This window comes from Euphorbia lathyris, chromosome 10, assembly GCF_963576675.1.
Source record: "Euphorbia lathyris chromosome 10, ddEupLath1.1, whole genome shotgun sequence".
Classification (NCBI taxonomy): Eukaryota; Viridiplantae; Streptophyta; class Magnoliopsida; order Malpighiales; family Euphorbiaceae; genus Euphorbia; species Euphorbia lathyris.
The window spans coordinates 52365770-52373017 of NC_088919.1; the positions used below are offsets into that span (position 1 = coordinate 52365770).

Consider the following 7248-nt stretch of genomic DNA (forward strand, 5'->3'; position numbering starts at 1 on the left):
TCATAAGATGTCGGTGTCGGAGATGCGTATGTTGAGATGAATGTATTGTCATATGAGAAAGGATTGGGTGAGTAATGAAATAATTAGGAAAAAAGTAGGGGTTACATCTATTGAGAATAAAATGAGGGAAAATCGACTAAGGTGGTTTGGCTATGTAAAACGAAGAGCGCTTGATGCGCCGGTTAGGAGGACTGAAGAGTGGTAAAGGGATGTAGGGGTGAGAGGTAGGGGAAGACCTAAACAAACTTGGAAGAGAGTGATCGAGAGTGATATGGGTTTATTGTGGATTGAGGAAAATATGGTGGTGGATAGGACATAGTGGAAGGAGAGAATTTGTGTCGCTGACACGACTTGATTTCACAGTTTTATATGATGATTCATGTTAGCTGACCTCGAATCATTTCGGGACTAAGGCTTTGTTGTTGTTGTAATATTTAACTCCTTGATTTTCTCATTTATCTTTCAATTTGAGAGATATCTGATCAATTATAATCGCATATATTAAGTCATTGTTTATCAAATTTATAATTAGTTTTAAATGCATCATTCAATTAGTGATATGGATTATGTCGATATGAAGGTTTTAATCGTAAACCAAAGATTACAATATTTTCAAGCTAAAACTTGAAGGGTGAATAACCCAAATAGGATAAATCACAAGCTCTCAAGGAGCCTAAAAAGTTAAGTATTTTAAAAGTTGTTCTTCATTACAAAATATGAGGTATTTATACCTACCTCTAATTGAAGAGTAAAGACCAAAAAGGATAGACTAGGGTTACAATAAAAAAAAGGCAACCCTAGGGGTAAATTAGGGATAAAATAAAGTAGTGGTAGTAGGGTAAATAGGACACAGTGGCAAAACAGTAAATAGAGGGAGTTCAAATCTTATCCCCTTCCTCGAAGAACTTGGAAAGGAAGTCTTCTTAAAGGGGCACACGCTTTGCGTATTCTATTCCACACTCCTCATTGTCAAATGTTGGCCTTCCCCCTTCCCTTTGATCAGCACTCACACTCCTCGTGTTTTAACTCACGCCCCGCGTGGTTGATGCCCTGAACTTGATGCTCCTTGAGTGGCTCTCTTCCTCCTTTACGAACAATGAGCCCACACTCCGCGTAAATTGACTCCTAACCCTTTGAACTAGAGATGTCCTCATCAGTTTAAAATAATGTTACTCATTTTATGTGTTTGCAATTGTATTTTTTACGATTCAAAATAAGTTTCTACAAATTTTCTATATATATGATTCTATTAATAAGTTAAAAATTAAAAATGTATGCATGATTCTTTTTTAAAGAAATTTGTATGCAACGCGTTTATATTAAAAAAGAAAGAAAAATCTTTAATCCCATGTGATTCGAAGTCATGACATGCCCTAGTCATAATCATTTCACAATTGTAACATGCATGATTATAATTAAAGCCATTTCAAAAGGTATTGCTATATACCGCACTCAAAATTGCTAGCACCGCCCCCATTTGACAATTTTGCCCTTGCCATAAAAATGTTGTCAAAATTGAGAAAAAAAAAATTTGAGAGAAAATTTTGAATTTAGCCTAAACGGATGAGGGATACCGTCCGACCCATCGTCGGAACGGATGCGGCGCCCGTTCCACCATGGGTTGGGTGGTACGCCGCATCCATTCCCGCCATAGGTCGGACGGTATGCGGCACCCGTTCCGGCCATGGTTGGAACGGATGCGGCATCCGTTCCACCATGGGTCGGGTGGTACGCCGCATCCGTTCCCACCATGGGTCGGGTTGTATGATGCATCCGTTTAGGCCAAATTTTGAAATATATAAAATCGTAAAATTTTTAGTGACGAAAAATACTAAATCATTCAATTTTTTGTGACGAAAAATTAAAAATTCTTCTATTTTTTGTGACGAAAAATGCAAAATCGTCATGAAAAATATGTATTATTTTCATGAGTTCTTTGATAAAAAAATATAAATCTTAATGTTTCCGACTCGTAATCATCCATTTTCGAGGTTCCAATTGTCACATATCAATTATTTTCATAATTTTAATTATTGTTGTTCCGGTTTATGATTTTGGAGAGAAAATGCAAGGAAGGTAGAGAGGATTTGAGCAAATTCCATTTTCTTGTTCCAAAAAGTGAGGAGGGCAAATATGTCCAAAATGGGCGGTGGACCGGAATTTGGGTGCGGTATATAGCAGCTCACTTTCAAAATTGTACTACTAATCTTCTAATTAATTTTTATTTTAAGAATGGTTATCTTTTAAAATTTCAGAATTTGAATAGTTATTATTATTATTACAAGTAGCTAGATAGAGAAGAGAAAAACCATGATTGAGTGACTTTTTATTGGCATCTACCTGTTGGCCTCCTCCATTTGTCCAAATATCAACATTCATTTATTTATTTATTTTTATTATAAATAATTATTCTTTTTTTTTTAGTTTTTTGTTAAAGGGTGTTTGGCTTTTGTGAGAATTGTTGTATTTATTGCCAAATTTCCAGCAATTAAAGGTGAGCTCATTTTGGACTAATTCCCCACTTTCACATTAATAATATATTCATTTTATTTTCTATCTAAAAAATAGTTAATTCCATAGTTGGGAATTCATCCATAACTTGTTTGTGTTAACTTTTTGTTTACTTTATTAGTAACTACACCTAATTTTTCTAGTCCGTAGGCCCACTCAACCCGTCCAAGCCCACCCTTCATAAATTAACTTCGATATGCATATGTAATGTTTGGTCTGATCGGATCCGTCATAAATTGGGCTTAATTTTCTCAAACATCTGAAGCCAAAACGTCACGACCCGTCTTCATATTATATATGTACTTTTGATTTTTGATTTTTTTAATGTTTTTATATAAAATTATATTCGTTGAGTTTTATTGAATTAATTAGCTAAATTTTAATTTTAAGTTGCTAAATTTTAGGGTAATTAATTTATTAGTCCCTATATTTTGACAAAACACACTGTTTAGTCCCTGTATTTTCAAAAACACATACTAAAGTCCCTAACGTTTTTCTCGGTGAACTGTTTAGTCCCTAATGTTTTTCTTGGTGAACTGTTTAGTCCCTGCCGTTAGACTCTCATGAAGATTCTGTTAGTCAATTTGGATTTGTGTTCTTCTTTTCCTTTATTTTGCTTTCCTTTAAACTCTAATGCATCTGAAATCAACTTTGAGTGTTCTTGTTCTTAATTTTCTTCTTAATCGTTCAAATTCGTAAGCGTTGAGTCTGTTCTTTTTATTGTTCTCCATGCAAATAGCTTCTTCTTCTAAATTGGATTACTCTTCTGAAGTTTGAAGGTAAATAGTAAAGGGTAATTTAGTCATTTCCGAAGTCATAAACGGTAAAAAATGTAACAAACAGACGGAATGACTAAACAGTTCACAGAGAAAAAGGTTAGGGACTTTACCATGTGTTTTTGAAAATACAGGGACTAAACAGTGTGTTTTGTCAAAATATAGGGACTAATAAATTAATTACCCTAAATTTTAATTTGTAAGTTGTTAATAATTATAGTTTAATATTAATATTAGTTAATTTTTTAATATAAATATACTAGTTAGACGAATTGGACTGGACTTGGAAATCAGTTCTCTTAATCCAACCTAATCCAATGGTTGGACTTGGACAATATAGTTATTTATTATAATTCAATTTCATATCTAAAGCATGAATTTTTTTTTGTCCTTTTGAATGAGAATTATATATGCATGAGAATTGAGTTGTTATGAAAGAGATTCTTTAGTCTATTGAAATGAAATGTGAATGAATAAGTTTTCATGGACTAAAATGAATAATTTTAGATTTCTGTTGGTTAAATTTCTCTAGTTTAAATAAAACATATGTGTTTTTACTAAAAAAAAAATTAGATTGAATATTTGTTTTTTAGAATACAATTTGATTTATTGGTAGATAAAAAAAATACTTATATTTCAGTGGCTTCGCCCGGACTCGAACCGGAGACCTTCAGTGTGTTAGACTGACGTGATAACCAACTACACCACAAAACCATTTTATACATTTTTTCTTTATTCTTAAGTTTACTAACGAAAAGGAAAAACGAATTTTACTAATACAGTTTGATACATCATTTAATCAACATGTCACGTCATCAAATCAGTATAACATATTATTATATCAACGTTTCATAGTGCCATATCTGTAAAGTCAACATGTAAATTATTAGTAAAAAAATATAACCAACATTCTGTTTTTTTGCCAAAAAAAAAAAAATACAACAATTTAGAAAAACAAAAAGATTAAATTAACTTATTCTGTCAAATACGTGGCCAAATTATGTATTTCTAATAAAAGTAAATAAAAATACATTTTTTTCAAATTTTTTTTATTGTGATATACCATTTTTATACTAATATGGTACTTCAAAAACCGATATATCAAAATTATATCAGAATTAACTAATAAGGTTTGGTCAAATATATCCACATACGGATTCAGAAGGTTGGAGGGCTTGAGTATCCACTGGTCACCGAAAAATGCCAAAATCTCTATGGAAACTGTGTAGGGGTTTTTTTATATATAAAAATATCGATTTAGCACATGTAAATCACGAGAAACCACCACAAGAACCCCTGCTAGGGAATTTTGGATCCATCACCACACATCCTTATGAAAATGTGATTTTTTTTAACTGTGAGTACATCTATTAGTGGGCCTGATTAGACCAAACCTCGTGTTTTTATATATAACACCACTTAGTTCAGTCTACTGTCAATTTATTATATAATATTAATAGGTTGGTCGGTCCTATTTTTATAAAATTTTAGTGAGATTAGATTAGGTCTAAAGTTATTTTTTCTATTCAAATCCGACTCATTGAATGTCCACCTAAACGGACCATGCACCGTATCTATAATTGAGCTCTATCTCAACAAAAATAGCATGTTATTTACAACAAAATATATCACCTAAATTGCTCTCAAATAACTCATGAAAATACTAATGACAAATTGAAATGTTACAAGCATGACTTTTCCCTATATAATTATAATTAGATTTAAACCCCCAAAACAATTTTATTATTTTAGAAAAAATGGTGCATTTGAAGATCACTTTGCTCGGAGTAACTAACCCATTTGTTTTTCACTTGGAAATGGCATCAAAATCCCAAATTATTGACTTGAAAATCAAAATCAGAACCTTTTATCCCAATTGTGAAGGCAAGAGGCAAGTTCTCTACTTCAATGACCGAAATTTATCCGATAAGTTTCGTACTCTCCAATCTTACGGTATTCAAGGTGATCAAGCAAATCTCGACCTCTTTCTTCTACCTCCTCGTCCAAATACCAAGTTTCCCGTGCATATCATCGGCATCCACAGTTTTATACTGGAGGTGGAAGGAGATATGAAAGTTGCTTTTTTGAAGCAATTGATTGCTCACCATTCGGGATTTTCATCGAGTGATGAAATAACTTTGTCTCATAAACATCATAAGAAGGGTATAAACGAAGAAATGGATAACGATGAGATTCTTCATCATTATAATATGGATGGAAACTCCATTATCGATGCTCGGGTCTAATGTACTCGTGTAGGCTCATTTATACCCTTAACGTTTTTTGCACTCGTTTTTATTCTGATTTAGTATTGTCATTTTTCTTCGGTAATGTCTGTATTATCCATTGAAAATGGGCAAAATTGAGTTGGGGTAGTACTAATAATTGAGTCTCTTGAGATACATTAAGGGTATTTATGTCATTAATAATCCTATTATATTAGTAGTAAGAATTAGTAATAATCATAGATATAGCAGTAGTATTAAGACGGGGATTTCATTTTTAAAAGTTCGGGTGTAACAATTCTTCATGTTAAGTTGTACTTTTAACGTTCTATAATGAAATCTTATTCTTGCTGTTTTTATTCTAATTTTGTTTTATCGTTTTTCATCTATAAATCTTTTTGAAACATCAACGAATTATAATTCATCCGTATTTTATGTTGGTGTATTCATAATAGACATAATTGAGGTAGGATAATAATAATGAGTTTTTTTTTTTTTTTAATTTACGCAATGCACTTATATTAAATAACAAAGAAATTTTTTTACCGTACTCAATGTCATTTGAACCCATGACTTCTCTAATCAGCAATAGTAAAATACGAACCGATTACACGACACATAACTTAATAGGTAATATATTATTTTTGGATTGACGTGAAATTGACATGGAAATTTTTGAAGTTGCGTTAGGATTGACATTCTAACCCAAAAATGTTACGAAATAAACGAATATTTAAAATTATTATAAACATGAATCAAACCTTCTATATTATTATAAACATATTACATGACTTCCAATATGATATTAACGAACTTTTGGATGATTACTATCGTATTAATCCAAAAGTATATTATTGTTTCCTGAATCCAAAACTTTACAAGATTGAAGACAAACTGATTGAATTTTTTTTTTTCCTTTAGGTAATTTATTGTTTTGATTTTAGTCCTTCAATTTAACATATCTAGTCCTTCTATTACACTTTTTCAAAAAAATATAGTCCTTGCTAAAATTAAAGTTACTCAATTACGTCATACTTAGTGTTAACTAAACTCTTCAGTTTTGAATCACGTTATCTGTAATCTAATGGTATGTAGATCGGTTCACATTTTCGAATATCTGTCCAATTCGTCCACATTCGCATCCAACGGGTCATGCTTGGACAATAGAACTTAATTAGGCTCAGTCCAGACCCGTTAAAACACATATATTTCTAAACTGATTTGAGATTTCAAAAAAGTCGCCCCAATCCGATCAGCTATATTAATGTTAATTATTATATTTATATAATTATATATTAATTACTTGTTTTAAAATTCGAATTGGCATTAATTTTATTTTTTTTAGCCCGAGTCCGATCTAGTCTGATCTCACCTAAATTAGCAACTACTTGAGCTTGACTTGATTATTTTTAGGTGAAATCCCTCTATGTTAGCGGTCCATGAATAGATTTATTTATACGTTCCATTATCACTCTGAATAACCAATCAAAAGATACATTTAAAAACACATAATAATATAATATATAAATTTAATCTTATCCTTATTCTTATATCATATGCTTTGTACGTATTTGATATAAAAAGAAAATTCAAATATACTATGAATTGAGCTTAAAAACATTATAATCTCTAAATTTATTATGATTTTTTTTTGCAAAACCTTTGTTTTTTTTTAATAAATATATATGTAACCGGTGTAAAATATATAGTTTTTTTTTTCTTTTAATAAGGTTGAA

General features: G+C 31.2%; 1 non-coding gene across 1 annotated transcript; it reads right to left on the reverse strand.

Annotated features, from left to right (window-relative positions):
- Positions 1-3927: 3927 nt before the first annotated feature.
- TRNAV-AAC (transfer RNA valine (anticodon AAC)) lies at positions 3928-4001 on the reverse strand. Its single transcript has one exon. It is a non-coding gene; the product is annotated as a tRNA-Val (tRNA).
- Positions 4002-7248: the final 3247 nt, after the last annotated feature.